Raw genomic sequence first — 9,312 nt, forward strand, 5'->3', positions numbered from 1 at the left:
AGTGAGCCAGTCTGTACAAACCAAGTGTGTGTCAGCTCGGTAGGCGCGGGAGGCAGAGTGCGGGGCACCGGGGAGGTGGCACCGGCCAGCTGTGGGCAGCGGCACGGAGGGGTAGCCAGAGGAGCTGCAGACCTGGAGGACAGAACGTAGCCACTGTGAGCACAGCTTGGTGTGGACGCTGCTCACAAGCAGCTAAGCCCTGCTCCTCAGGCCCAGCAGAGAAGTCTCACTGCACGCTCTGTAGGCGGTGGGGCGTCTCTGCCACCCCACCCCTGGTCAGGCAGTGTCCTCAGTGGTGCTGGTGGCAATGGTGGTGCTGGCAGCGGTGGCCCCAGAGGCCGAGCTCAGGGTCAGTTGGAAATCTCTGGCAATGTGATTTATAAAAGGCAGCAATCCCATCCCCAGGAGCCCCAGTCAGCCATGGCATAGGGGTGGGGGGGGCGACAGACAGGTGGGGCCAGAGGCTGACACCTGCGTGGGAGGGGAGCCGGGCACTCCGGGCTCAGTCACCATCCCGGCCCGGCTGGACAAAACGCGGGCGAGTGGTGGGCTCAACACTGGCCCTGGGCAGCCGGTGGCCACACTCCCCCGACTCACTGGTCCTGTGTATGGTTTTTCAAGCTGTCAGGTCTGGGGCCAGGACTTCACAGTCAGCCATCTTGGATCCAGCCGCCTTAACCACTTTGGCTTTTTCTTTCGAAGTTAAACTCATGTCCACCTGTGGGGTCAGCGATGGTGTAGCAGTTATGTCTCTGGACTCCCACATAGTAGACCGCAGTTTGAGTCCTAGACCCGCTTGGTGGCTTAAAAAGATTCACATCAGGCCCATGTGCTTGTGTGCCCCAAATCCCCAGAGGAGAGTTGGAGGAGAAGGGGTTGCTGCGTGGCCATCCCCCGGGGAAGTGATTTCTTGCTTTCTGTTTATTTGACCCTATCTCTCCAGCAAGCACATGCACCCTATAGCAAATCTCTCTAGGAAAAAAACCCAAACATATGCCCACCTGTGACTCAATATTACACTCCTAAGTGTTGACCCAAGGAAAGCAAAGCACATCCACAGAAAAGGCTTGCACACAAATACTTGTAGCAGCCGTGTTCACGCTGGCCCCGTGTCCGTAAACAAAGGTCGGATGAATAAGCTGCAGTGTGCTCACGCTTTATGTGGCCTGGCCGGCTATTCACCCACAAGAAAGGCCATACGCATGACACGAATGACTCACAAGCACAGCGTGCCTCGTTGGGCCGGCAGGTGGCGGGGTGGTTAAGGGCGCTGACTCCTACATGGTCTACTGTGGTGAGTCCTGGGCCCAGTGGCTTGCTTCTCACTTTCTCTCTCGCTCTGTCCCTGTCTGGCCAAATTAAAATAAAATAATTATTTTTTAAAAAAGCTCTAGAACCTTCTGCACTTTCCCTAAAAAAAAAAGAAAGAAAGAAAGAAAGAAGGAAGGAAAGAAGCCTCTTCCATCAGTGTTTACTGTGTGAAACCACTTACGGACTTTCAGAAAAGACACGCCTTTTCCGTGATGCAAAAAAATCAGAACCCTGCTTGCCAGTGGGGCGGGGTTCATTAAGAAGGAGCCTGAGGAATTCCTCTGGGTGCTGGTGACGTTGTGTCCTGATAGAGGTTGAGTCCCACGGGTGTCTACATTGCTCAAAACCCCAGGAGTGGTACAATATATGATCTTGCATTTCGTTGTATGTAAACTCTATCTTTAAAAATAGAAGTATACACAAATATTGAACTCCAGCTAATGATGAACAAGCTGGAGCTGCAACTTTTAAATTAATCAAAATAAGATGGATTGATAGTTAGATGGGTAAATAGGTGAAAAAAGCAAATATAGTAGGGTCAGCAGGTGGTGTGGTATTTGAAGGCACTGGACTCCCACGTGGCCGACCACAGTTCAAATCCCAGACCTGGTGGCTTGTTTTCTTACTTTCCTCCCCCTCTATCTCTCTCACACACACTCAAAACAAACAAAAAAAAAACTCGTGGAAGAAGTCCCTCTTGTGATGGCGGGTCAGCAGACATGGCGCAGCTATTGTTGGGATCTGCCTTGGAGACCAGCTTGGCATTGGCGTGCAGGGAGCGCTCAGGCGTTTGCTTTATTAATACGCGGCCCGCACCCTGGCCCTTCCTACAGCGCCACCTACTGGCCATGGTCATTGCAGACAGAGCTGCTCCGGCAGGGCACTGCAGAGGGCTGGCGTCCGCTCCGAGGCCACAGCTCTTCCTGGTGACTGAGAATGTGCACGGGGATAACGATGGTTTGGGGCCCAACCTCCTCTGGCTGACTAAAGCCTGTTATGTGGACAGCTACGAGGCATCTGTGAAAACCTTTCCTGGTTCACTTCTGTGGGTTTGTGTGTTTGTGGAAAACAGACGCTTCCTCTGCTCAGGGTTCCGTTCCTGTATCATCACCCTCTCAGCCAGAACATTTTTTTTTTTAAGTTTTTGCTATAGGGTGCATGCCTTGTGGGAAGGTGGTGGGAGAGAAAGCAGCCCCCAGGAAGGATGGGCACGCCACAGTCCCTTCTCCTTCAATCTCCTCTCCACAGTTTGGGCATGCACACATGTGTGGAGGGTCCAGGACTCGTAGGGCAGTTGGCTACATGGGATCCAGCCGCCTTAACCACCACACCACTGGCTGACCCCTTAGCTGGTCCTTGAACTGTCTCTCTCTCCAACCTTTACCAAAGCCCATGACTTCCACACGCCCTGGCTGGCCTGGTACACATGGAAAACCAGGCCCGTGTGCACGTCCCAGGTCCTGGCAGGACAGAGATGGGAGACAGGATTGCAGCAGGGCCATGCCCACGGCGGCATCTCTCTCTCTGTCTTTTACTTTCTCCCTGGCCAGCCCACGTGCCCTCTGGCTGTAAAAGTAAATAAGTGAAGAGAGGCAGGAGTCCAGTCCTCCAGGCAGTGGTAAGGCTGAGTTCTTATCTGAGGCCACCGGCTGGAGCCATCTGGGTGTGGGTGAGAACTGCAAACCCGGCGTGGCCTGCTCCTGGTCTGAAAGTTAGCCTTGTTTTCAAAACGGGTGGCAGGCCTGATGATAAGGGAAGCGAGAAGACGTCACAGGTGTTCCCGTGCCCAGGCCGAGCCCAGGGCAGCCCCCTCCTCTCGTGGGTTCACAGGCTGTGAGAGGGCCTGGGGCTAAACCCCAAGACCCACTGGAACCTGCCCTGCCGTCCTGGCTACGCCTGTCTTGAAACCTCAGCTTGGCTCCCCCATTACTCTGTCCCCGGTGCTCCTGTCTCTTGCATTCAGCGATGTCTGAGCGGGTGTGAGCAACCCCCTCGGGAAACGTGGGGGCCGGGATGTCATTTCCGACTGCGTCCCCGTGCACCTGGCATCAGGGGAGGCGCTTGATGGATGTAGGTGACTGTGTGGTTGCCGGAATGAAGGAAGGAATGATTGCGTGCACTGCAGGTTCTGCTCACAGTCCACCCGACTGGGCCTGAAGCCCCGGTTGTCACACCCCAGGGCCTTTATAGACTCGAGGCTGCACACCTTGCGATGGTGCTGGCGACCGCCTCCTTGTCTGGGGATTTTCTACTTTTTAATTTGCCAGAGAGTGTGTGCACCCGCCAGGGAGAGAGAGAAAGCACCCTCAAAAGGCATGGTCCTGCTGCAATCCCCTCTCCAGCCTTCCACCCTGGTGGGGTTTGGGGCAAGCACGCACACACGCATGCGTGTTTTTCAAGCTGCCGGGTTTGAAGTCAAGCCTCCAGTTGACCTTTTGGAATCCAGCTCCAAACCTCCAGAATGTGGGTCGGCTGCCACCGGAATGTGGAGGACGATGGTCCCCCCCCCCCCCAACACCCGGGTGGAATTCCAGGAGCCAGGTCTTGAGGGTGGATGAATGGAGGAGCTGATGGGCCATGCTCTCCTGCTATTCCAGACACCGCCACCAGGGGACAGCACCAGGTTGCAGTGAGGCAGCCTCACCTCCGGGCACTGCGGGTCTCTGCTGTCTGGGCGGAGGACTCCTTTCCCAGCCACTCGAAGGCCAGGCTGGAAGGGGCGAGGGGGCACGAAAGACGGCGTGCAGCCAGCTGTCTGGGTGCAGCTGTGACAAGGCCCAATCAGACCATAGCCCCTCCGCCCCAGGACGCAGGCCCCGCAGCGAGACTCAGGTCCTGGCTGGGCACCCTGAGGGCTTCTCCTAGGGACCAGCAGTCTGAAATTTGGGGCCTGGAGGACTGGGGCACTTTGTTTTTAACCTCTGTACCCTTCAAAACAAGGCCCAGCATAGGCAAGAAAGAAGGTGGGTAAGTGTGGGCTCTACCACTCTCCGCGGTGTGGCTGCAGGCAGGTGTCTTCATCTGTCTGAGCCTCCACTTCCTCCCTGGAAAACGGGCCTAACCACATCTTCTGCTGGGCGGGCAGTGGCCGAGGGTAAGGTGGCTGGAGTCCACATCATCACTGAGCACGGTGGACGCGTGCCTGTGTCCAAAATCCCAAGGAGAATGGAGAAGGGATTGCGGCACGGCCATCCCCCGGGGGCGATTTCTCACTTTCCCTCTCTCCTCTTTAGAGCAGTGAGTACACATGCCCTAAAGCAAACCCAAACCAAACCAAACACTCCTCCTGCTCAGGCATGTGTGTGTGCGTGTTCAAAAATTCCAAGAGAATGGAAGAGAAGGAATTGCAGTGTGGCCATCCCCCCGGAGGGTGATTTCTCACTTTCTGTCTCTCTGTCTCTCCAGTGAGTGCGTGTAACCTTTTAGCAAAAATCTCCCTAAAAAAATCCTTCTGCTTGGAGTGTTATGACCGTCCCTAACTTTGTAGTCTTACCTCACTGACAATCCTTGACACATGTACTTTTTAAAAAATTTAACCTTATTTATTTATGTATGTCTTTATTATTTGACCAGAGAGGGACAGAGAGAGAGAGTGGGAAAGCAAGAAAGCAAGCCGCCAGGTCTGGGACTGGAACCGTGGTCGGTCATGTGGGAGTCCAGTGCCCTTAACCACCATGCCACCTGCCGGCCCCCATCATCATGTGTAGTTTCTGCTGCACTCCAGCCCCCTGCTCCAGCCTTGGCCCTTGCGGTTTCCACCACCTGAATCTCCTCCCCGAGGGACCCTCAGCTCACTCTCAGCACCACTTCCTCACGGAGGCCTGCTGTGGCCCCTTCCTCAAGAGGAGCTTGCGCTCCTGTTAGCTCCTGGCTCGGTCTGGCAGCAGTTACCTGGCTGGAGTGAACGGCTTGTGTGTTCAGTTGATCGAAAGTTTTGTCTGAAGCCCTGACGCGCCAGCTCTGGAGGACAGGGATCACAGAGGCATTGGCAGCCGTCTCCGCCTGGCCCGGCACTGAGCCTGGCTCGGCTCGTAGTCGGTGTCCAGCCAGGCTTGTCAGATGAGTGGCGAAGGAAGTAAATTCGGGGACGCGCAAGGCCCGAGCCTGGCGTGGGAGGCTTGCAGGGAGTTAACTGCGAATGTCCCCCGTGTCTGCAGGGAGTGAATGGACGTGGCGTCGCAGAGGCCAGTGCAGGGAGTAGGCCGCCCTGGCAATGGACCTGCAGCCTCTGAGCGGCTGGGAGTCCGCGTGGTCCCTCTCCTGCGGTGTGATCTGGGCGCCCCATGCACCCGCCCAGGGCGGTAGGCTTGCTTTCTTCGTGTGCAATACGGGAGGCTGCAGCTGGACGGTTTAAGGGAGAGAGGAGGTGTGTGTTTCCTTCCCGCTCACCCTCTTCCCAGAGGGCCCAGCGTGAGCTGGAGGTGATGAGCTGAAACGGCAGAAGGAATCAGGGGGAGCTGTGAAGGATCGGTGCAATGCGTGTAGGCGGACTGCGTCTCAGAGGGGCCAGGCCGCCCCCGGGCCCCCAACCCACTGCTCAGCCATGGGGGCCTGTCTGCACCCTCTGCTCAGGGACCCTGAAGCCCCAGGCCTGGCTGCGGGCTCACACTGGGCACACCCTCACCTTTGTGCGTTGGGCCCAACTTTCGGTTGGCCTTTTCCTCCCGGCTTGTGAGGAGTGGGAGCTGCAGGGGCGTGGCTGCTGCTGGGGAGAGAGCTGGCGAGGCATGAGTTCTTTCTCTCTCTGAGTCTGGGTGCCAGGGCTCCTCTCTCCAAGGGGCTGCTGCCCATCCCAGAGGCCTGCCTGGTGGAAGAGTCAGGAGCAGTTTCTAGACGGAGAAAGCGCTTGGGTGTAGGGCTCTGGAGCGAACCCAGGGAGAGGCGTGATGGGGACATGCGGCTGTGCGTATTCCCACCTGCGTGTCTGTGCAGCAAGGCCTGGAGGTGCCAGGTCGCATGTAATCCATGTGTCAAGTGACATTTCTGAGTGGTGTGGTGTCCGAGGGCCTGTGAGTGTCTATGACTCTGCACAGCATGTGTGTATTTCTGTGTGTTTTCAGTGTCTGTATGTGGCCTATGCGGGGGGACACCCGAGTGACCTCAGTGCCCTGCAGCTGTGTGGGGCGTGTGTTCGTGGGCCACGTATGTGGTGTTTCTGTGTGTGTCTGTGTGGGGTGTGTGGCCTGGGTTCGAATGGTGGTGTGTGTCTCTAGGCACCTGGGCGAGGGGTATCTGACTCATTTATACATTTTCCCTGTGTGTGTGTGTACGTGTGTGTGCATGTTTTATGTGTGGCGTGTATGCATTGGGTGTATGCCTATTGAACTTGCGTGTGCACAGGTGTGTCTGACAGTGTGGGGGGGACGTGTGCATGTATTTGTGTGATCTCTGTGTATTTCATGCACGTTGGTTGGGCTGTGTGCCTGTGACTTGCTTGTGTGTCTCCCGTGTGTGTGTATTTCCACTGTGTGTGCTCATGTGTGTCCATGAAGGTCTCATCTGGGCGGAGTGTTTGTGTGGGTTGTGTGGAGGGACTGTGTGTGTGTCTGTATCCACGTGGGAGCCGTGCTCACCAGGTGCTCCTGGGTCCCCATTTCCCTCCCTCAGCCCACAGCAGGGTTGGCCAGGACCTGGACCTGGCAGGTGTCAGCCCAGAAAGCTGCCAGAGGCAGGTCAAGTCAGGTGCAGGTGGGAGCGGGGCCCCTCCCCAGCCTCCCTACCAGCCCCGGGTCCAGTTCTCAGCTCCCCCTCCTAGTGGGCTCTGCCAGCGTCATGGTGCGGGAGGAGAAACCGGGCCATCCACCTGGCCTCAGGCTGTTTCCTCCTGGGGAGACTGTCCCTTACACACCTAGACAGGTGGGAGGACGTAGGGGAATTCGAGTGGACAGAGAGAACAGTTTTGCTGGGTCTGGGAGCTCATCATTTTCTTTTTCAGAGACGTTTTTGCTATAGGATGCAGGCGCTTGCCAAAGAGACAGAGAAAGATAGACAGAAGGAGAGAAATCACCCTCCCTGGGAGGTTGGTCATGATGCAATCCCTTCTCCATTCTCCTCTTGGGATTTTGTGCATGCATGCACACACGCTCAGTGTGAGTTTTAAGTTGCCGAGTCCAGGACTCGAACCGCCGTCACTATGTGGGAGTCCAGTGACATAACCATTATGCCATCTGCTGGTCCCAGGAAGCTCATTCTTTTACTCAACAGACCCTGGGACTGGGCTAGACCCACCATGGAGCTCCTACTGCAGGCCAGATTGTGCCTCAAGGACCAGAGAAGGAGAGTCAGGTGGGCTTCTCAGAGGAGGTGACCCTCGCCTAGAAATTCTCGAGAAACAGGTTTTTTCTCTCCTATTCATGTTTTCCCTAGTCTAAAACGAACAATGCCATACTTTTATAAACAGGTCGCAGTTGAGCAGTTACCTACATTCAGAGAAAACTGTTGTGGAATTAAATGTAACATATAGTCATTATCCAAGGGACAGAGTCCAAAAGTCTACATTTTTAAGATCAGTGTAATTACATCAGGTTCTAATATAGACTGGCTTGTCATCACCCGCTACGATTTATATTCTTATAAATAGTACATCACATTCCTAGTAAATTTATGTCATCAATGTACAGCATAAAGAAAACTCTCTAATTGAAAATGGAATTAATAAAAACAAAAAAATTTAATTTTTTTAAGAATTATTCTTTATTTTAACTTTATTTATTTGTTTGTTTATTTATTTAAACTTGACCAGAGAGAGAGAGAAAGAGAAAGTGAGAAAGCAAGCTGCCAGGTCCCAACTAGAACTGCGGTCGGCCATGTGGGAGTCTAGCACCCTTAACCACCATGCCACCTGCCAGCCCCCCAAAAACTTTTTTAAAGGGCAAGCTTGGGGGACCAGCAGATGATGTAATGGTTATGCTGCTGGACTCCCATGTAGTGGACCATGGTTCAAGTCCCAGACCTGGTGGCTTTAAACTGACACCAGGTGTGTGTGCGCGTGTGTGCGTGTGTGTGTGTGTGTGTTCAAAATCCCAAGAGGAGAATGGAGGAGAAGGGATTGCGGCATGGCCATGCCCCCTGGGGTGATTTCTTGCTTTTTGTCTGTCTCTCTAGCAAGCACACACACCTTATAGCAAAAATTTCTCTCTAAAAAAAAAAAGAAAGAAAGTGGCGCTCGGGCAGGTGGTGACACAGTGGTGACATAAGGGACCTGCACGCAAAGTTCTGGGTTCCCATTGCACCCATGTGCCGACCTTGGCTGAACGAAACTGGGGGTGGGTGGCAACATGGGAACCTTTTGGATCTCTTTTTCTTGAATAGAGGAACTAAATAAGTAGTCTTCGAAAAGTTAAATCATGTTTATTTTGGTGACAAAGAATCTGAAGCCCATGCCTAGTCTTGTCACAGTGTGCCTTTTTCATGAACTTTTGGAAGGCCCTGGTGTGTGCCAGGTGCACAAAACTGAGCCAGGCCGATGGGGCGCCTCCCCTGGGAGCTCACAGGGAGCAGGAGAAGCTGCAGTGACGTGGGTGGTGGGCCAGGCGGCTGGGGCGCCACCCTTGGCTCAGGGGTACTCATGCACACAGGCCACGTATATACATCGGGTCATACCCCAGCAGATGACACACACACACAGACCCCACACTGGTCTGGGCAGAGGGCCCTTTCCTGTGAGGAGGGCCATGGAGCTTAACGACCGGAAGGAGGCAGCCGGGAAGATGGGGGAGAAGCAGTCCAGGCAGAGGAGCAGCAGGTGCAAAGGCCCTGAGGTACCCACCGGCTGGGGAGCAGTGAGCTTGGGCAGGAAGGTGCCCACCAGCTGGGGAGCGGTGAGCTTGGGCAGGAAGAGTCAAGATGCCCTTCACGTGTCCTGAGAAGACCCCCGCAGGGCAGAGACCGGAGGTAGGTCAAGGATAGACAGGTGAGTGTCCAGAAGGAAGTGGCCCCAACCGAGACTGAGGACACTGGGCAGGGAGAAGCAGTGTTCCCGAGTCTGAGGTTCCCACCCCA

Source organism: Tupaia chinensis, unplaced genomic scaffold (assembly GCF_000334495.1).
Source record: "Tupaia chinensis unplaced genomic scaffold, TupChi_1.0 Scaffold000042_1, whole genome shotgun sequence".
Classification (NCBI taxonomy): domain Eukaryota; kingdom Metazoa; phylum Chordata; class Mammalia; order Scandentia; family Tupaiidae; genus Tupaia; species Tupaia belangeri.